Genomic DNA, 23358 nt, shown 5'->3' on the forward strand with positions numbered 1-23358 from the left:
TTTCTGCTTAGCCACCGAGTTCCATCATCTCCCAGGCACTAATGAAGACGCTATTTTTTTCCCTGTGGTATAAAAGTTTACCACAAATGTAGTGGCTTAAAAATGAATATTTATTATGTCACAAAGTCCATGGATCAGGAATTTGGACAAAGCTTGGCAGCTTCCTCTACTCAGGGATCACAAGATTGGGTTGAAGATGTCATGGGGCTTTGTTTCCATCTGGAACTCTAGGTTGTCTTCCAAGCTCACATTGTTGTTGATGGATTTCAGTTTATTGTGTTTGTAGGGTTGAGGTCATGGTGTTAGCCAGAGGTTCCTTTCAACTCCTGGAAGGCCTATCAGTTCCAGTTGATATGACCTTGCTCAGACTATCTTACAAAACCAGAAAGAGAATTTCTCTCTCGAGCTGCTGAACTTGGAGTCAGATGAAATCCCATCATCTTCACCATGTTCTGGAGGCTAAAAATGATCATAGACACTGAGGGAGAGGGAGACAGGGAGAGTCTGACTCAAGGACGTCATAGAATTTGGCCTACCACTAAGACCTGTCTTATCCTCCATAACCATGCACTTTCTTGTGCTTTTCAATCCAGTTTTGTAATTGCAGAAGTTCTATTTGCATTTTGAACTTTTCCAGCTATGCTGAGTGTTTCATTCTATTTTTAACCTTTGCTTTGGGTGGGATGATATGTTTTGTTTCATTTTGCTTTGCTTATAAATTACATTTTAATTTTCCATCTTCTAGCATTAATTTTTCTGATATTGTTTGACCATCCTGTGCCATTTTTTTTTTTTTGTTGTTGTTGTTTTTTTTTTTTTTTTTTTTTTTTTTTACCAAGGTCAATTTTCTCTTTTAAAATTGAATGCTAATTCATTGAACCTAGAAAATATTAACAATTCAGTATTACTTAAAAATTCTTCTTTCTTTCCATTCTCTTTTCTCTTACCTGGTTTATTTTCCTTCCTAAGATTCATTTGCCTTTTTGCTTTTATTTTATTTTTTTAAGAAAATCATGATATGCCATTTAATATCATTGACCTCAAGATTTCTTCCCAAGACTTTATGACCTTCTTACTCTTCCTATTTCCTTGGTAGAGTCCTAGGAATTCCTAAAATTCAAACCACAAATGCACATTTCATGAAATCTCGGCATTTATGACACAAATGATTCTCCAGCATGCTTCCTTGTCATTTAGCCACTCATCTGGATATAAATTTTCACTCAACATATAGAAACACCACTTTAAAAATGTTTCAGGTTTTTTCTGTATGTAACTATTCAATTTTATTTTTAGCACATGAAATTACATTGTTAATGATTGATGCATTGCTTTCTGGAACTGTATATTGGTACCACACATCAATGAGGTACCTTTTAACTAGTGTAGGTTAAACAAATAAACAAATTGTTACATAATAACTTCATTGACATGCTTGCTATATCTCACAGAAACACTATATTAAACCAGAAATGATGTGCTAAATATAGCTTAGCACCATACACATGCCTGTAATCCCAGAGACTCAGGATGCTGAGGCACTAGGTCCCAAGTTCAAGGTCAGTCTCAGCAACTTACCAAGTCCTCAGATAAATTAGCATGACCCTGTCTCAATAATATTAATAATATTAATGATAATAAAAATAAAATAAGAAGGGAAGGACTGAGGATGTAGCTTAGTGGTAAAGCATCCCCAAATTTTATCCCCAGTATCCCCCAACAAAAGTGCTAAATATAGCCCTTAGACAATAATTTACAATTATGTATGAATACTAGTAGAACTAAAGAGCCAAATAACACATTTTGTGTTATTTGGCTCTAAAAATCAAAATTACTCAAAAATGTGAGTATCAAAAATACATAATATATCTGTCTGTGGTTGTAGTTCAGTGGTAAAGCACTTGCCTAGCATGCATGACTCATTGGGATCGATTCTCAGCACCACATGTAAATAAAATAAATAGTTGACAACTAAAAAATATTTTAAAAATACATAATGTATATATATATGAGCCTCTACAATAGCACCAAGAGAATTTATGGAAAGTTTTTCCTAAGGTTTTATACTTTTTTCTTCTTAAACCCAGCCTCTCTTTCCACTTCCAAATATGATAAATTAAGAGATCATGAATAATATTCTTGGATTATGTACCCATGCTTTATTGTAGTACATTAATCTAGTCTCAGTGAATATACCATCAGCTAATGTATTAAACCATTTTAGTCCATTTATATTTATTACATAAACTTGTTTTTGGAACCTATCAAATGAATACTTAATAGTATGATCCCCCAAGTTCAGATCATAGCATAAGGTCATTTTGCTTAAATAAAGAAGACTTAGAAATTCAGAGTTTGTCACCTAGCCTAGGGAGAGGAAAATGATTCACAGTATTTTTGCAGAAGATTATTCAAAATAGTAAGACAGTAAAATTTTATAGGCTTATAGAACTTTGGAGACAATGGAGTAATAAGAGGGAAAAAGTAGAAATTTCTCTTCTTACATTGTTGCTTAGGACTAGCCCTCTATGACCCTCCAAAGAAGTAACTCACTTTGCAAAGATGATACTTGAGAATATGCAGAAGGTGTCAGTCTGTTTTATGAAAATTGTTTCCAAAATGCAATAACCATTTTCAATAGAAAATACACTTTAACTCCACACACACACACACACACACACACACACACACACACACACACATGCATTACACATGTTTTATCTCCCAGTGAGTGGCCTTCTGAGAAAACTTCCCTTTTACTTAAAATAATAAGCTATTGATAGTTCATGGAAAACTTTACCATTTTAATGAATACCACTGTGCTTATTTTTATAAGAAGAATTAACTTATTTGTGTGTTTTGGGAAAAATGAATATTTTCCCTGGTGGGTTTGGACATATTGTATATACCTTTCATCTCCTGGGGACAAAGCCATCTTATCTTGTATGAGACTAATTAGACACTTTTTTTTGGTATTAAGTATCTCATGTTAACTGGAAAATATATTTTCCTCCGGTCTTTTGTGTCCTTCAAAAGAATCATGTCTTTCCTAACAAAATGTGAAATAAGCAGTATGAAACAAAATGGTCACTTAATAAAATGAGATCCCATTGTGATTATTTTTCATTACTAATTAGAAAGAACAAGGTTGTACGATTTGTTAATATCATTTACCTCAACCTTTTTGCTGCTTCGCACACATGAAAATTATATTCACAATCAGGCTTTTGGACGAAGAATTCATAACTGGAATAAGTGAAATTCAGCACATATTACAGTGCTTTTTGAGTATTTTGAAGCACAAACTTTGCCATTTTCATATGATCATTATCAGTGATGGAGCTAGATAGGTGGCTTGATTTATAGTATATTATTGCTGTCAAATTTAGATGCAGAATTTGACGGGACGTTACACATACAATTTTCACAACTGAAACAGAAACATTTTTTTTTTTCAATTCCTTGTTCTACAATCCTATCTAAGACATTTTCGAGCATGTATTTGATGTGATGTGTTGCAGATGCCTAGAATGTTAACACAGTCATTCTTTGTAGTTTCATCAGATGTAAAGCCAACTGGGAAATTAGACTCTTGCAGAAACAGACAAATCCTTGATTAAGAGCATGAATTTTGTTTTGCTTTGTTTCCAAATACTGACATTAGGAGGAAAAGAGGTAGAAAACTTTCTTTTAACTGCATTTAATGTCTTGAATACTGCAATATTTCAAAGGAATATGTGTGACATTAACTACCTGCATACGCTCATTCCTTTTTAAGATCAGACCCAATATGAATTTCCCACTCATTAATCCAATTTACTTATCTTCATGAGCTCTATTGCTGGTGAGTACTGCTGTTCTGGGATTAGTTACACAACTGAAATGATTCAATCAGAACAGAAAATAAAGTTCACCTTCTAAAGTATAGATATTTGATACTATAATTTTAAATCTTCCTGTTGCTTTTGTAGATAACATGTATAAATATAAAAGTTGATTACTTTTGAACTTATTTTTTATAATAGTGTTTTATGAAATCAACATGGTAGAACCCTCATCATTTAAGTATTATCTGACTAGACTTTTCTTACTCTAAAAATATTTTTTTTCAATACATTTTCTAGCTTTCTGTTTTGTTGCTGCATGTTATCACTTATTTATTAAATATGATAAAATAAATGCAGTTTAAGTCTCCTTTATATAAAGTCAGTTGTATGTAAAATTAAAATGTGAACAATTATACATATGTGTGTGTATATATACATATATTTGTGTGTGTGTGTATATACATATATAATATATATATATATATATATATATATATATATTTGTATTTTGCTAAATGCTAAGTGATACTCTTTGGCCCTCATCATGGATGTCTACCATCCAGCAGTAGAACACCACAATTTTCTCCTGTGTCACTTTCTGGTGCTAAAGCATGTGCCCTGGTTTTCACTGACATTGAATTATTATGTACAACTATAATTCTTGAGTCATTTTTTTTTATGAGTGGCATTTTACAGGTAGACGGTATATTAAGCCAGCCTCCCACTTGGATAATGGTCTTCCCACTGTGCTTTATTAAGTTAGCCCACTCAGGTTTATGCTGCTTAATGTAAACTGACCAGTAATCTTCTATAAACTATTATATATTATCACAAATTAGAGAGATGGAAACCTCATTTTCAGTTTTAGAATTAAAGAGACATTGTGTTGCATAACTAAAGAATGCATTAATAAAAAAGGACATGACAATGATTTTGATTGGTTGTATATTCTTATATTTATTTTTGAAATTTAATTAATCTTAAAACAATAATATGAAGATGGTTTTTGCTTTTTAAAGTTAAATAGATAAACTACTAAAATATAGTTTATGAAATGATACTATTTATTACATATGAATGGTAAGATGTTCTTGGATATACTCCCTTTCTTATTAGGTTATAGTGGGATATAGGCTCATTACCTATGGCCTTTATAACTCTGTAAATTTTCAAAATATGATGTATACAATTCTACAGGATAAAGTCCAACTTAAAAGAAATATGCTGTCATCCCATAAACAAGGAAGAATAAACCAAAGTTACATTGTTTTCATATCACTGTGCAAACCTAGGTGAACTTTTTCTAATGAATGAAAAATAGTCATGATTTACAAAAATCTGTATGTGATTACTTTTAATTTTTATTTTGAGTTTTTTCTTTTTAGTCATAGATGGCATTAAAATTCATTTTGGCATAATTATAAAAGCATGGAATATAATTTGCTCAAATTCAATCCCCAGTTTTCCCCTCCTTTACTCCCTACCCCTGTTCCCTTCCTCAACTCTACAGATCTTTCTGCTATTTAATTATAGACTTTTTATTTAATTAGTAGCTTGTGGATATACATGATGGTGAGATTCAGCATGATATCTTCATAAATGTACATAGGAAAGTTAGGATATATTCCTCTGTTCTCCCCTTCTGCCATCTCTTCCCCCTCCCCATCAGTTACCTTCATCAAGTCCACCTGGGTCCTTTGTGTATTTTGAAGGAATAAGCCCCCTTGTCTATTTTCCTCACTTTCTTTCTATCTCTTTTTTTCTCTTGCTTATTTTAGAATAGACACCACATATCAGAAAAAACATTCTGACTCTGACTTATTTCACTGATAGTCTCCAGTTCCATCCTTTTACCAACAAATGCCATAATTTCATTCTCCTTCATGGCCAAATAATACTTTATTGTGTATACATACCACATTTTCCTTATCCATTCCTCTGTTGTTGGGCCCTTTGTTTGGTTCTATAGATTAACTCTTGTGAATCGTGCTACTATAAACGTTGATGTGGCTGCATCACTGTAGTGTGCTGATTTTACATCTTTTGGTTAAATATTGAAGAGTGAGATAGCTGGGTCATATGATAGTTTCATTCCTTGTTTTTAGAGAAATCTCCCTACTGCTTTCCAGAGTGGTTGCACTGATTTGCAGTCCCATCAATGTATGGTAGACTTTTTCCCTACAACCCCATCAGTGTTTATTTATATTATTACTTGTTCTCTGATAATTGCCATTCTGACTGGAATGAGATGAAATATTAGTGAAGCTTGATTTGCATTTCCCTGATTGCTAGAGATGTTGAACATATTTTCATATATTTGTTGGGCAATTGTATTTCTGCTTTTGAGAAGTCTCTGTTTAGTTCTTTTGCCCATTTATTAATTGCGTTATTTGTTTTAGTTTTGTTTTGGTTTCGGTGTCAAGTTTTTCTGAGTTTTTTATAGATTCGGAATATTAATGCCCTATATGAGGAGAAGATAGCAAAGATCTTTGCCCATTCTCTAGGCTCTTTCTTTGCATTATTAATTATTTCCTTTGCTATGCAGAAGGTTTTTTTTGTTTGTTTTCTTTTAAGTTGATGCCATCTCACTTACTGGTTTTTGGTTTTATTTCTTGCACTTTTGGAGTCTTGTTAAGGAAGTTGGTTTCTGTCCAACACGTGGGAGTCTGGGTCAACATTTTCTTCTAGCAGTTGCAGTTTCAGGTTTCATTCCTAGGTCTTTGGTCCACTTTGAGTTGACTTTCATGCAGCCTGAGTGGTAGGGGTCTATTTTCATTCTTCCACATATAGGTTTCCAATTCCCCAGCAACATTGGTTTAAATGGTTATCTTTTCTCAAATGTTTTTGGTACTATTGTCTAGTAACAGATAATTATATATATTTGATTTATCCCTCTGTCTTCTGTCTATTCCACTAGTCTTTATGTCTCTTTTGGTGCCAGTACCATGCTGTTTTTGTTACTATAGTTCTGTAATATATTTTAGGTCTTGTATTAAGATGCTGCCAGCATCACTTTTTTTTGCCCAGGATCTCTTTGTCTATTGTAGGTATCTTATTTTCCCATTTTTATAGCTCTATGAATAATGACATTGGTAATTTGATGGGAATTGCACTAAATCTGTGTAGTGTTTTTGGTAGTGTAGCCATTTTAATAATATTGATTCTGCCTATCCAAGAATATAGGAGGTTTTTCCATTTTCCAAGGTCTTTTTCAATTTCTTTCCTAAGTGTTCTATAATTTTCATTGTAGAATTATTTGATATCTTTCATTAGATTGATTACCAAGTATTTTATTTTTTTGACCTCATTGTGAATGGAATAGTTTATCAAATTTCTTGTTTAGCAGATTTGTTATTAGAATATAGAAAAGCAATTGATTATGTGTGTTCATCTTGTATCCTGCTACTTCCCTAAAATAATTTATTTGCTCTAGAAGTTTTCTGATAGAGTTTTTTTTTTTTTTTTTTTTTTGGTCTTCTAAATTTAGGATTATATCATCAGCAAATAGAGATAATTAGAGCTCTTCTTTTCATATTTATATCCCTTTAACTTCCTTCTTTTGCTTAATTGCTCTGGCTAGGGTTTCAAGGACTATGTTAAATAGGAGTGGTGAGAGTAGGTGTCCTTATCTTGTTCCTGTTTTTAGAGGAAATACTTTCAGATTTTTCCATTCAGTATGATATTAGTTTTTGGTTTGTCGCATTTAGCCTTTACAATGTTGAGGTAAATTTCTTCTATCCCTAGTTTCTCCAGTGGTTTAAACATGAATTCATGCTATATTTTGTCAAATGCTTTTTCTGCATCATCTACAGAAACCTACATTTTCTACTGAGATAATGATGTGATTATCTCAAGAAGATAAATTGATGGAATTAACTAGAAATGACTTTCTTTTCTTTTTTTACTTTATTTTTATGATACTGGTGATTGAACACAGGGGTGATCTTCCATTGAGCTACAAGTCCAGGTCTTTTTACTTTTTGAGACAGGGTCTTGATAATTTGCTGACTCTGAGCTTGAACTTGCAGACATCCTGCCTCAACCCCCAGAGTCCCTGGAATTATAGGCATGCACCACCACCCCAGGCCTGACTTTCTATTTATTATTTATTTTATAATTACATTTGCATAATTAATTTTTTATGACACACAGTTTAAATAAAATTTCTTCATTAGAATGTCATCATTGCAAATATTTTTTTATAGACCATCTGCTAATCATTGTGAATTTGAGGCATTATACTGAAGGAATAAATATATTTTATACCTTTGAAAAACTTGCCAACAGTGGGAAACATTTAATCAATTGAATGAAATGTTACAACAGTACATTTTAATTGAACTGTTATTAAAACCTTTTTTCATTTTTTTTTTTTGATGTTTCCCATAACCCTTTGAGGTAAGTAAATCATTCTTATTCAGATTTACAGATGTAGAGATAAAATATTCAAGATGTTGATTAATCAGGCTATGCTGAATGCAGGACTTTGGGATGTATACTGTGGACTGTGATGAGGAACATGTTCTCTTTTCCTCTCTTCTATAATTTAATGCAAAGCAAACACAAAATCAACAATATGTGAACACTTGATCTTTTATTTATTGATACAACTCCATATCTCCTTATTTTAATGTTATTTTATAATTTATTCATTTCTATCTCCCTTGGACCTTGTACACAGAGACCACCAACCGTCTGGGAATATGTTGCTTCCTTCTTCAATCAGCAGCCTTCTGTAATGTGACTAGTCACACCATTGTTTTCCACGTTTGATATTAAGCAACTTATGCTAATAAACCCAAAATGTATTACTTTTATTGAATGTCTGACAATAGATGAGTATTTCATAGTCATAGAAGTGAAAACTATTCTTCTTTTCTACAAAATATATATGTTTGTGTTTGTATATATACACACCTTCCGCAATATTTTTTTCACATTATGAATGGTTTGAAAATAGATTTTTATATGAATAACAATAAAGATCATATGAATATTTTATGTCGTATTTTAAGTTATACGAACTAAATGATAAAGGGAAATCAAATTAGTTTGATATTTATATTTTTAAGAAACAAAAATATGAAGCATATTTACAAAGTATTCACATGTCCCAATTGTAAGATGTTTTCAGGTTTGAGGCTGAATGCTCCACTATATAAGTTAAACTTTCTGATGAATCTCATGAACAATAAATCATCATGCCATTGCTGATCAACTACAAATATGACTGTATTGCATAAGCAATTGTCTCTTGCCTAAAACTGATTACTCCTATTACCTGCAAAGTCACTTCACAATTTTAAATGAGAACTGGGGAATAGATATACAGATTGGTTGGACTCTTCAGTGATTGATAAGGTTTTAATTGTAAATCAAATTTTAATTTAGTTACTCGTTCAATCAAGTATAACTTATGAAATTTAATGTGTTAAGTATTAATCCAGGCTATAATTGACTTTATAGTTTATAAGGATTCATTGCCTCCGAATGCAGTGGGCAACATCAAAAGAGATAGCACACTACCTGCTAACTGAATGAGCCTAACAAATACATCCTGCATCATCAATATAAAAAGTCTGTATCTGCAGTTTCTTCACTTAACATCAAAATAAGACAGGCAAAGCCAAAATAAATCTGATTTGAAGTTGTTTAGAAAGATAAATTCAAAGTTAAAATGCACATGGACTTAATAAGTAATTTTTTAACTTGCATGTGGTTATTTCAGTGCAGTTAATATTATCATCAATGATTTATATTTATTGAAATCCCACTGAGTATAGGGTATTGGAACTGACTGAGCAGAAATAAAAACAATGAGGTAAAATATTTCTAGAGTCCTAACCTTCACAAAGAGTATTTTTTTCATGTACTCATAAATAACATTAAATCAAAGCAGTTTACCAAGTTAAAAAAAAAAAAGTGAAAATGCATTTATGGAACTCAATGTTTCTTTTAAAAGGATGAACTTTATAGTGCTTCTGATATTTTTATCCATTAATGCTTGGTCTTATCTCCATGAGATGGGTCCTAAACTGATGCCTCTTGAGAACCTTTTGAAGGCATATTGCTATGCTTCTTTTTCACCAAATCTAAATGGCCTTTTTACTTTCCATTGTCTGCTATGGTTTTTAAGTGCTTTTTAAGTCTTACTGACTCTTATTCTACACAGGAAGCTTCAGTGAATACCGAATGTGTGGTTACAGTCAGGAAAGTCACACTCATTAAAATGATATTCTGAGGTTGTCCATTTATTTCTATTTATGAAATGCATATTGAATTTTCTTATTGTATAAAAGTCAAAGACTGATTGTTCTGTCAGTACTGGAGACACAGCTTTTGATCTGAAATTTTGCTCTTATCACTTTTTCTCCCCTAATCATCATAATAAGGAAATTATAATTCTGGTCCTAACCAAGAGTTTCTTTAAAGATAGTTTGCTGCTTGCTATTCTATAGCTGCAGGAGTATGTGAACAAAAGGTCTGCACTGAGCTACTACAAAATAAATAAATAAGAACAGAATGTTTTATTCGTAGGCCTATAGATCAACAAAACACTGCTGAACTATAAAAATGCAAAATTATAGTGCCTTAAATATTGAACTTATTTTTCTGAACAACAGTAATTTACTTCATGTCCCCAGTCAGTTTTGTGGCCTTTTAATTAAAATTAAAATTTCATAGAATTAGGATTATTTTAATACTCACCATTAGGAAAAAACATGTTCACTTATTTATTTTTTTGTGTGTGTGGGCTAGTTATCATGGGGTCGGGGACACAAGTATTTAGAACAATTGGAGTCTTCTTGTTACATACTGTGATACATTGTATCATTATTCAAAATATATTCTAATCACCCGCTTTAAGAATTACTGACCAGGACTTAGTTTGGACTCCCTTTCCGTCAGCCTAGAACCCGAAATGCAGGTGATAGCTGCTGTTTTGCACATGGTTGGAGTGTGTTCCCCAAGGGTTCCTGCATTGAAATTCCATTCCCATTGAGGGATTTTAAAAGGGTGGGAACCCCACAATGGGGTTTAGAGGTGAGGCCTTTAGAGCTGACTGGATTACAGATGGTCATGAGCTTGGAGCCCTGGTGAGTGAATCCTGATGACTTTGCAAGAAAAGGAATGAGACCAGAAAAGCATTCCCTGTTACCTGCCCTAGGATGCTCTGAGCTGCCTGTGACTCTAACAGCAGGAAGACCATCAACACTGCATGTCCTCCCTCTTCATCGGACAGGAACTATGAGCCCAAATAAACCTCTTTCCTTTCAAATGTTGCTCCGTTGACCAGCAGGTAAATAAACCCTTTTGGGGAAATAGATTGTTAGGGTCATTAGTCACCGCTGTGCAGTTGAGCCAAAGCTAAATAATACTAGGAAAAATTAAAGATCCAGAATAAAATTTTTAATCTTAAGTCTCTTTGATATATAGTTAATTATTAAATGCATGTATACTCAGTAAATGTCATGAATTTGATTCCTAGGGTTTTGCTCAAATGTGTTTATTTGAATTCCATATTGGTATGCTCTGTTATAGAATATATAATATATGATCATTCCCCTCTATAAATAACATCTAGGGACCTTTATTTCATGAAATTCCCTACTAAATATTTAAATAGAAAAGGCACTAAATTTCTAAAATGATTGATGTGTATGTGTGTATATATATCATATGGCATTGTGTATAATATAAATATATTGATATAGCTATAATCTTTTAAATATACTATATTATGTTTTTACAGTTTTCTCAACCAGGGTAAATAAATAAAGTCACCCTAATAGATTAACACCTCTTAATTATTTTTACACTGCATATTAATTTCAAATTATTCCCTGTGTGAGGCATAGAATCACCTATAATTATTTATTTCACTTTTATCAATTTATACTATCTACTTTCTTTTCAGATACTGGTTGATTCTGTTTGATGTACTCTATTTTTCTTATTTTTCCATTCTCTCAGGCCTCATGTTGCAAATGAACGGTGAGGAACAAATTTTAACCCCTTTTCTGGTTAAAATAAGGGCAGATCCAGTGTGTTTAATTCCAAAAGAGTTTCTTTAGTTGAGATCTGAAGCCTTGAGAATTTTGACTCCCAAAATTTCCCTACTGGTCAATAGATAAAAGTGTCAGTAAGTCTCAATCTCTCCTTCTCCATTTCCTTCCCCTCCCCATCCTCCTCTCTGTCTTCTCCTTCTTCTTCTTCTTCTCCTCCTCCTCCTCCTCCTCCTCCTCCTCCTCCTCCTACTTCTTTTTCCTTCCCCTACCAGTCACTACTCCTGATTTCCTCATAAAACCCTTACATGAGCCCAAATGGAAAAAAAAAAAAAAAATGGTTAATTAAGCTGGTCGTATATCAGATACTACAATTGTAAAAGAAAAAGTAATTGAATGATTCATAAAACTAATTTGTGAAACTGATTCTCTTTAGTGTAATGAGGTCATTACTTTATTTCCTTATTCCTATTTACCGTTGTAATGGCAGTTATCACAATCCTGAGTAATAGGCCTGTGTAAAGTCAAGCTAATCTTTATAAGTTTACCATTGACTGTAGGAAAAAAAACCTAAATTTCTATATTATATTGATAATATGTACATGCAGAATGCTGCCTTTATTTCTCCTTTTCCATATAGGACATTGGTCTTGAGGCATTTAGTGAATCTTGTTGTTCTATTCCTGAGGAAAAAATAAGCAAAGTTGACATCCAGCTTTCCAGTGAATCCTTAGTTTCACTGTACTCAACTCATCTTCCCTGTTTCTCAAGTATTACTGAAGTTTCTATTTCTATTCTAATTCATATAATTAGAGCACACATCTACATTTCCTTTATTTAACTCAGTGCTGAATTAGCATCTCTAACATGTTTCCTGATTTGCTTTAAATCTAAAATTCTAAGTAGTTCTGATAATTCTGTCATTGCTACATAACACAGATTGACTATAAGAAAAATTTCATTTTCCATTGAAAACTGAGATTGTGTGGAGTCATTTTACACAATACATTCATAAATTATATGCTTTTTTCAAGGCCCTTGAAAATTATTTTTCCAATACAAAGCATACACATGCAGTGGGTAAAATCATTAGCAAATATTTCCCTATTAGATATCTACTTCTAATGATTGTTTCATACAAGGTGTCAATAATTAAAATAGTCTCAATTGTTGAGAAATATGCTTGCACATGTAAATATACATATGTAAATATACAAGTATATGCTTGGACAGATAGGCAGACTACAGTTTCCTTCCAAATGCAGTTTCCAAGGTCAACCCTGAGAGGCCCGGGAAGAAATCTGCCCTCAGCAAAGATCAGATCTGGAGTTGCTGATGATGTCCTCAGAACTACAAGAGTATTGGCTTCAGATAAAACATGATGCCTGACACTTGGATTGCCTCAATCCAGGTACATTAAACTTTTGTGAGCATTCTTTGGGGAACAAAATTATTACACTTTTGAGGCCATGCAATCTTCAACTGGAACTTTGATGAATGTTACTCATATAGAAGTAAGGAAACCTTCCCCTACACATTTCATGTGGAGATAATGAATTTTGATTCCAAGCTGACAGTTTGATTGTGATAGCTCACATATGATACGCAGCGGTAGGTCAGCAAAGGCAGTTTGCTAATCATTGTAGGAGGTAGAGTCAGGAGTTGGTGATATCAGAGGCAGCTCAAAAAAGGCAAATTGGCCAAGTTTATTAGTGCTGTGTGATGTCTCTGTAGACTCTGAAACAGCAGCAACAAAGCTGTAGATAGTAACAAGAATTCATTTGTTCCCACTGGTTAATGAAACCCAGACACACGAGGATCACTTTCTAAAGTGATTTGATTTGACACTCCACTTGGCACATAGAAGTTACTCCACTGATTGTTTCCCAAATGAAGGCTATTTCAGTTCTTTAATTTCCTCAAAGCAACTGAAACCATTCTTTCCTATTAAGTGTTCCAAACTTTGTAAATTAAGATGGAAGAAAGAAGAACTTGTAAAGACAGGTTCGGAAAATGCAACCTTCTCCTTAGTTGCCTGAATGATTATGGGACTTATTATCTAAACACTGTGGTGTAGTTGTAGGAGAAACACGTTGATTAAAAGTGAGTTTTTCTTTATGTCAACACACTGGTGCCAGTTCACAGTCGCTGTTAGTTCTTCCTGTGCTTTGCTTGGAAACAAAATGTAAGTGTATGTCATATTACTTCTAGACAGATTATTACATTATTCATTTTTATTTTAAACTCTATTATGAGTGTTTTCAGTGGCACAAATGACTATCATTGCTCATATACTTATGCTTTGAGTACTTCCTGCAGCTCAAAGTAGATATTTTAATATGTATAAAGAATCTCTCATCATATAGACTTTAAAAGTTAAAACAACTGAAATTATAGAGAATATGCATCCAAATTGCAAGATTTTACAAACTGCAGTTCAACAAAAACTAAAACTGTATAAAATCCTATCCTTTTGTCTTTCTCAGTGTTTATGATCATATTGTAATTTCTTTAAATATTTATGTGTGTATATATTTATATATATGTATGTATATGTCTGTATATAAAAGTATACATACATAAACATATAGAACATCTATTGATCTTTTATATTTAGAAGGTACAAGTATCATTTATAATATAATATTGAATATTTAAAAGTTAATATATTTAATGATAGAAGCTACTGAAGACTGAAAATGGCACATTACTCTTCCAGGAGATAGGCATTATGTTTTGGCATCTGGACACATAGAATGTTTAGTACTATTACATTCAGGTAAAGAAAAACAAGACAAAATATCCCAAAACATAGAGAAAAGAAATAAATTCTAAAAACCTTTGTGCTTGTCAGCTTTCTATCACTGTGTCAAAATACCTGGGACAATCAATTCATAAGGGTGAAGACTTACTCTGGCTCAGTTTCAGAGGGTTCCATCCACAGCTGGTTGGACCTATTACTCTGGGCCTATGCTGAGGCAGAACATCATGGAAAGGAGCTTGGTGCAGGCAACTTTGAGCTTCATGGTTACTAGAGAGAGAGGAAGGGGATAGGGTTCCAAAACACCCTTCGGGAGCATACTCCCCATGATGACCTATTTCATCCAAATATGCTTTGCTTCCTAAAGATTCTACTGTCTCCCAATAGTGTCCAAACCTTCAACACATCAACCTTCTAAAGACATTTAAAATCCAAACCATGATACCCACCCATAGTTCAGCCACATGTTATTCATCTAATTTTTTTCTTCTTGTACTAAATTATATGTCATATTAGTAAATAACTAAAATATAGGATTTTAATATTGCTATAGTACATGTCACTTCCATTTTAGTTTAAATTTATTTTAACTGACAAATTTAAAAAAATAAAATTGCACATATTTATGGGGTATCGGTAATGTTTTGATACGTGCATACTAAAATAAAATTAAATGCATCTATCTCCTGAAACATTTATCCTTTGTGTTGAGACATTCAAATTTCCCTCTTCTGTCTTTTCATGGTACAGTGCATTATTGTTATGTATTATCATCATGCTGCACATTAACAAGCCAGAACATTTTACTCCTAATTGTAACTTAGTACCTACTATAGGTTGAATCTGATATGTCCTCTAAAGACCCATACGTTGAAGGTTGACCCCAGCCTGTGGTTATACAAGGAGATGGTACTCTTCAGTAGGTGTGATTCAGTGGAAGGATGTTGGATAAATGGAGGTGTGCTGTTTTAGGAGATATTGTGGCCTCAGCCCCTCCCATCCTGACTACTACAGGTAAACTGACCTCATCCCACCATGATCTGCTCTACCAACACAAGCCTAAAACCACAGGCCCAAACAACCGTAGACTTAAACCTCTGAAATTATAAACCAAGATAAATCTTTTCATTTTTTAAGTTGATTATCTCAGGAATTTTATCACAATGATGGAAAGCTAACACAGTCTCTATAGATCAACCTCTTCCTATAGCTCCTTCCACACTACTTTCCCAGCTTCTTATGATTATGATTGTTACCTTAGCCGGCATGAGATCAACTTTTCAAAAACTTTAGCAAATATTTGAGGACATTGAGTATTAGTCTTCTGTGTCCTTAATTTACTTAATAGAATGATTTTTATTTCCATCCATATTGTCTGATATGACAGGATTTCATTCTTTCAGGGAAGGATTGTATTCTAATTGATATACTGGTCATATTTTCTTTATCCCCTAAAAGTTGATGGACTCTTGCATTTCTTGGCTGTTGTGAATAGTTCCTCAGTGAATGTGGCAGTGGGATGTCTACTTGACATATTGATTATGTACCCCATAGGAGGATTTCTGCATCATATGATAATTATATTTTAAAAAAATTTTCAAAGAATCTCCATAGTGTTTTCCATAATGGCTGTATTAATTTACATTCCTATCAATAGTTCATAAACATTTCCTTTTTTCCATGTTCTCACTGGCACTTGTTATCTTTAGAAGTTTTGATGATAGCCATTGCTACTGGAATGAGGTAATATCTCATCACAATTTTGATTAGTATTTCCTCGATTAGTTATATTGGGTATTTTTTTATATATAAGCTGAGTATTTTTGCCTTCTTTTAAGAAATATATACTTAGTTTGACCCATTTAAATTGGTTTGTTTGTTGGCTATTGAGGGTATTTTTTTAGTTCCTTTTGTATTTTAGATATTAATTCTTGTCAGTTATGTAGATCACAAATATTTTCCCCAATCTTGTAAGGCTGTCCCTTCACTCTGGTGATTGTTTCACTTCCTGTACAGACTTTTTTTTTTTAGCTTGATATAATCCTATTTGTCGATTTTTGCTATTTTTTTCTGTATATCACTTCTTTATTCTCTTTTCATTATTTTTAAAAGATTAACTACTGCTACAGTTAGGACCATAGAGTATTATAGAAACAGATATAATTTTGGAGGCTCAAAAATATGAGGTACGTCTTTAAACTAGTGGCTCATTTCAAAAACAACTAATGAAAATCAGCCACATAATGTACTAGGTTGGCTATGCAGGCATTAAGTAATCTTTTATTTTAGCAGTAAAATCCCTTCTTTGTTTAGAGAAAACATCATCCGTATTAAGCATACAAAATTAAATAATATTTCCATTCAGTGAATCTAAGACATATTAGAGCAAGTGACCTGAATGAAATTAATTTAAAATGCTCTTGTAAAATTTTAATGCAAAAAAAAAAAATGAATCATTTGGCAAATTTTCTGTTTTTAACATGTATTTTGTGTGTGAATGTTGAGTATATATGTGTATGGGAGCTCATTTCGAGATAGAACAATGTCTTTCCGTATCTGAAGCGTTTATTCATAATTCTATGAGATTTTTAAAAACCATGTAAACCCCAAAATTTCTTAACATTCTCTTAAAATATTTAATATTTTATTGGTATACATTGAAAATAGTATAATTGTGTTGGCATCCTCAATTCATGCCATTCATTGCTAGCTGATACCCTTGTGGATGCTTATCTACCAGGGTGAGGAGCCCAATTCTTTAGGAACAAGGTCTGGAGATAGCATGTTGTCTCTCGTCAGGAATTTGTCACCTTTTCACTCCAGGTTAGAAGAGAGGTTGAGAAATGCTATCTTAGCTGGATGATTCTGAGCCTAGTTAAACCCTAATTTTATGTGATAATCGAGATATTAGCAATCTTTCATTGAATTTTAAAAAAACAGAATTCTAAGTTCTATTTCAAAAACCTCATCCAGGGGTTTTCCAGAAGGTATTTGATGATTCAGCCACTGGTTCCTCAAACACAGAACTTTAAAACCATTACTTATAGCTTCCTTTCCAAAACGCATTCCCAAGTTTTTTCTCATAATACTCCAAATTATTTTGCTGAACTTTCCTCCAAACTCCCAACATATTTATTTAATATCAATCAAAACCAGAGTCTACATTTCTAATACCTCACTTTCATACACCATATCCTTTCTAAATAATAACCCTTCTAATTAGTGTTACCTCATTTTACAACTGCTTCATGAACACAGGTAGGACTCTCCATTCTGCCACATTTTCTTATTTAACTATGTTTATTATTACTTTCACGTATGAAAAAAAAATATTTTTAAACTGATTACCCCCAAATTTATGTCCAAATTCTTTAGTTCCATATTTGCACCAAATTTCTATTAACATTTCAAGTTTGATGTATAATACACATCTTAAACTCAGTATGTCCACAATTGAATAAAATGGTCCAAGAAGGCACCCTTGAATCTATTCATCCCTTGAATAGATTATGTCAATAATATTTTGATATCTTTCACCTTCTGCCATCAATCTCCACCTCATCTTATATACTTAAAGTGACCACAATGATCATTAAAATTTTATTAAAATTACATTTTTCATAACATTATCAATACCTGTAGTCTGCCCAAGGCTGAGAGTTCACAGGAAACAGCACTTTTTTGGGTGAACATCATGGAGAAAGTCCCAGGCAATCCAAGATGGAATCCATGTTACACTTGTGCTCAAAAAGTATCTGGAGGGCATTCATCCTACCAGCCATAGTCAGAATTCCTCTAAAGCTCTCCACTCCCTCTCTGACTTTATTTTCTCTCTTTCTCTTCATTTGGTCTCAGCCAATATATTTAGATTGTTCCCCTTACTCTCTTCATATAGGTTAGCTTCAGAACAGATCTTTTGGGTAGAATGGTTCAATACACACCCGAAGTTCCTGTAATGAACCCTTCAGGAGTCCCCAGGCACTGATTTGCAGCCAAAATTCCACTTGACCCTTTGTCCAGGGGACATTGGGCAAGCCTGGAAGCTTTGGTTTTCACAACCGGGGAAGTGGATGCTCCTGGCATGTGGTGGGCAGAAGACTGACATATTGATAACAAGTACACTGCTGCTCCCCACTGCAGAGAGTGGTCCAGACCCCAATAACAGAAGCCACAATGAACCTTGTCCTAAGAGGTAAACTGCAGAAAGAAGAGCCTTTGGTTGTCATTTTTTTCTTTATGAAACCCATTCACTTATTCTCACATTTTTAAAAAATGGCAATTGATGATTTTGTAATTTTTTTATTGCTGCAGAATTGCACATCATAGTGGGATTCTTTATGTCATATTCCTACATGCCATAACATAAATTGATCAGTCTCATTCTCCATGACTTTCCCTTTCCCTCCCCCAGTCTACTTGCTCAATTTTACTAATCTCTCTTCTATTATTATTATCATTTCAATTATTGCATTGTATGTATATCTATCTATTTATCTATCTAATCTATCAATACATGATCCACTGTGGTATGTTTATACATGGATATCACATAAATTGGTAGATTTTGTTCCCTAGTACTTCCCCTGACCCTCCCTTTGACCCTTCCCTCTCTATTCCCTTGAAAGTTCCAGGGGAAAGTAGACAATATCTGTTAGACATTTGAAAAGATATTCATGTTTCATTTGTTTATGTGTCCACCTGTTCACCCTTGTACCCAGCCAATTGAATGTAAGGGGAAGAGGCTACATATTCCCCAGAATTCTTAGTTAGGAACAACTCTTGCTAGAGAATATGTGCTTCATAAATATTTATTGAATGGAAAGAAAAAAGTATATATGTTAGTGTTTGGTAGAAAGTAGAAAGTAACTGATTTATCAAGAAGGAATTTTCTGTCTAAATTGATAGGAGACTGCATGTAAGTTCATCATTATTATGAGTTTGGATTATTTGCAACAATAGAGTATAGTGGATGAAATGGTTCAAGTAAATAGTATCTCAAAATATCCTTTTTAAATCCATGCATCCATAAGTAGACTAATTAAATGTTAAAATACTAAGAACAAATGAATGAATCAATAAAAATGAATGAGTATATTAATCAATAACTAGGAAATTATAAAAGAAAACCAAAAATATAAAGCTATGCTTTTTTAAAATTATTCATTTTTTTATTTTTTGGAGACTACATTTTGATTCATTGCACACCAATGGGTCCATCATTTCATTTCTATGGTTGTACATGATGTAGATTCATACCATTCATGATTTTTGATCTTACTTCCTAGAGTTTTCTTTTTAATTAATGTTTTCATTTTGATGTCACTATAGATTCATATTCTGGGAACAAAATAATATATTTTGTGGTCATTAACTCGGTTTCCCACATGGTATCGTCCTATGCAATGAATGTAATAACCAAAATATTTTGACATGGAACAAGAGACACATGGCGTTGAACATGTTTACCACCTCAAGGATCCCTCGAGACACCCTTTTATAGCTATGCTCACTTTCCACCTGAGTTGGCAACCCTCCTCTAACTCTTGATAATCAGTAATCTACACTCCATTTCAATAGTTGCACATCATTGTAAGATTGAAGATCATTATCTAAATGAGATCTAAAAGATGTAAGTTTTTGAAATTTAAAAAAAATCATTTTCTATAGTTCTCTGGAGATCCATCAAGATTGTAGTACGTATGGATGGTTTATTCCTTTGTATTTACTGTGTAATTACATGATGTGGGTGTACCACACTGTGTTAATGATTTGTCCGATGCAGGACAGCTGGATTTTTCATAGTTTCAGGCTATTGCAAGTAGGATGCTAAGAATATAAATTTACAGGTTTTTTTGTGTGACCTTGTATTTTCCTTTTTTGGCATAAATGACTAGGGATGCAATATCTAGGTCACATCGTAGTTATAATTTTATCAGTTTTTATTATTTTTTAAAGAAACTGCCAAAATATTTTCTAGTGTATTTGTGGCCAGTTACATTTGCACCAGCAATGTAGGAATGGTCATGTTTCTTGGGATTCCCGCCAACATTTTCAGTCATCAGTGTACTTATTTTAGTTTTTCTGAGAATTGCACAGTGATATGGTGTTCATAATTTCAAATTTATGTTTATAATGAGGTTGTATAGAATTTGAGTTTTTTTTTTTTTAAGACATTTGTTAGATTTCTCAACTGAATCTATCTGGTCTTTGAGATTTCTTTTAGGGGAAATTTTCTGATTATATAATTTTCTTAGTGTTTAGAGAGTTATTCACTTTATATGTAACATATTGGATAAGATATGAGCCATTTCATACAAGTTTTCAAAAGTATGTTTCTGCAGTTATTTATGTTTCCTTATAACTTTGATGTTGGTCAGTTCTGTTGTGATATGTCATTTAACTCATGATATTGATAATATGTGGTTCTCTCTCTTTGGGTCATTTTTGCTAGAGGTTTTTCAATTACATTGATTTTTTTCTAAGAATCTTCTCTTTTCTATATATTTTTTCTATTTTCAATTTCAATGATTTCTGTTTTTAATTTAAATTAAGTTCTCCCTTCTGCTAACTTTCAGTTTATCTTACTCTTTCTAGTATTTGAGACAAGATTGTAGATGATTGAATGTCTCAACTTTTTAAAAACACATATCTATTTAATGCTATAAATCTCCCTCTTAGCACTACTTTAGCTGATTCAATTTACAAATGCAGTGATTTCATATAAGTTCAGATGAAGTATTTCTGCACTTGAAACTTCTTTTTCAACATTAATTAACTGCAGAACTTTTGTTTCGCTTTCATTTGTTTGGAGGTGCTCTATGTGTTTGGAGGGGAGGCTGAGGCAGAAAGATCATAAACTGGAGGTCAGCCAGAGAAATTTAGTGAGGTCCTATCTCAAAAAAAAAAAATAAATAAATAAATAAATAAAAATAAAACTGGCTGGGGTGTAGCTAAGTGGCAGAGTATCTCTGAATTCAATCCCCTGTACAACAAACAAACAAACAAACAAAAAAACAGAATTAATTTAAAGATGCTGTGCTGGACAATTTTGCCTTCCACATCTGAACCTTTTCAGTGAGATGCTTTCATCTGATGGTGGTGTTGTGTTGTATTTCCTTGAAGTCTTCTATCTAAAAGTTCTCTCAGTTGTTAAGGAGAGAATATGAGATTTTCTAGTGTCATATTTTTTCTGATTCTCCACCAGTTTCTATTAGACTTGGCTTCTCATATTTTGCTTTTCCTTCATTTCTTGTACACAAATTTAGGTAGTTATCATGTCTCCTTGGGTTGATCAATCAGTATTTAATGTCACTCTTTCCCTTTTGTGAATTTCTTTTGCTCTGAAATTCTTCTTTATTTGATAGTACTAATATTCCTCTTTTCATTTGATGACTAATATTCCTCTTTTCATTTGATGACCATTTGTATGCTACAGGTTTTTCCATGTTTTTAATTTCAACCAATCTATCTTATGTGAAGTGAAATTATTAACAACAAGAAGATTATATCATGTTTTAAAATCCATTCTGCCTCATCTTCAATTTAGAGGGCATGGTACAGTTTTTGATATCATTTACATAGTAGGGCTGCCATTTTATTTTTGTTTTCTGCTGAACAATCATTGGTTTTGTTTCTGTTTCTTGCCTTCTGATGCATTACTTGAATATAGTTTAGAATTCCAATTTTGATATATTTGAAATCTCTTTAAGTATTTATCTTACTGCAGTTTCATATTTCTTGCTCTAAGCCTTATATTATATACACATAATATATTACTGTCAACTGGTATGACATTTTACCATTTCAAATGAAGTGCAAAAATCTTAACTTCCTTTATGTCTCCCTTACTTCCCCAGTTAATAACATGTTTTAATTAATCTCTCTATAATTAAGTATACATCAGATGCTATTGATATTTTTGTTTTAATCATCAAAGATAATTTAGAAAACTAATTAGGAGAAAGTGATATAATATCTACACATACATCTGCTTTTCTCATTTGTTCTTAACATCTTGAGATTATTTCTGTCATATCTTTTTTGGTTTGAGAATGCATTCAACCGTTCTTTTATTATAATAGTTCTGTTGCTGATGATTTTATTATTATTATAATTCGTTATTTTTCATTCAGATAAACTGACCTTGATATTCCTTTAATCCCTTAGATATATTTTATTGTAAATAGAATTCTGGCTGGTTGTTCTTTTCTCTTAGCCCTGGAAAAATATTGTTAAATTTTTTTTCTGCTTTTATGGTTTCTGATGGGAAACCTACTGACATTCATATTGGTTTTCCCACATGCATGAAGTATCATTTTTCTCTTGCTATATTGAGATCTTTCCTTTGTCTTTAGATTTTAGAAGCTTGACTATGATGGTGTTTTCTTGTGGATTTATTTGAGTTGATCCTGTTTGGAGTTTACCCAGCTTAGTAAGTCAGTGGTTTTATGTCCTTTATCAATTTAGGAAGTTTTTAGCTACTTTTCTTCTGAGTGCTTTCTCCTTTCTTTCTGAGTCTCTGATGACATGAATTTCAGATTTTTTGTTAGAGCCCCATAGGACCTTGAGGCTCTGTTCATTATTTTTTCAATCTATTCTCTCCTTGTTTCTCAGATTGTGTAATTGCTATTCTGTGTTCCAATTCACTGATGCTTTCTTCTGTCCTCTCCATTCTGCTACCTCTATTTGATTTTACTTTATACTTTTTATTTTGTGCTGAGGACAGTTTCTTTGTTAACTGTACTTTTTCATGTGTTTCATATGT

At 32.7% G+C, this 23358-nt stretch overlaps 1 protein-coding gene across 1 annotated transcript in view; it reads left to right on the forward strand.

Annotated features, from left to right (window-relative positions):
* The window catches only part of CDH12 (cadherin 12), a 993970-nt gene that overhangs the window by 458244 nt on the left and 512368 nt on the right, over nucleotides 1-23358 (forward strand). The gene's annotated exons all lie outside the window — the stretch shown is intronic.

This window comes from Sciurus vulgaris (assembly GCF_902686455.1).
Source record: "Sciurus vulgaris genome assembly, chromosome: 6".
NCBI classification, from domain to species: domain Eukaryota; kingdom Metazoa; phylum Chordata; class Mammalia; order Rodentia; family Sciuridae; genus Sciurus; species Sciurus vulgaris.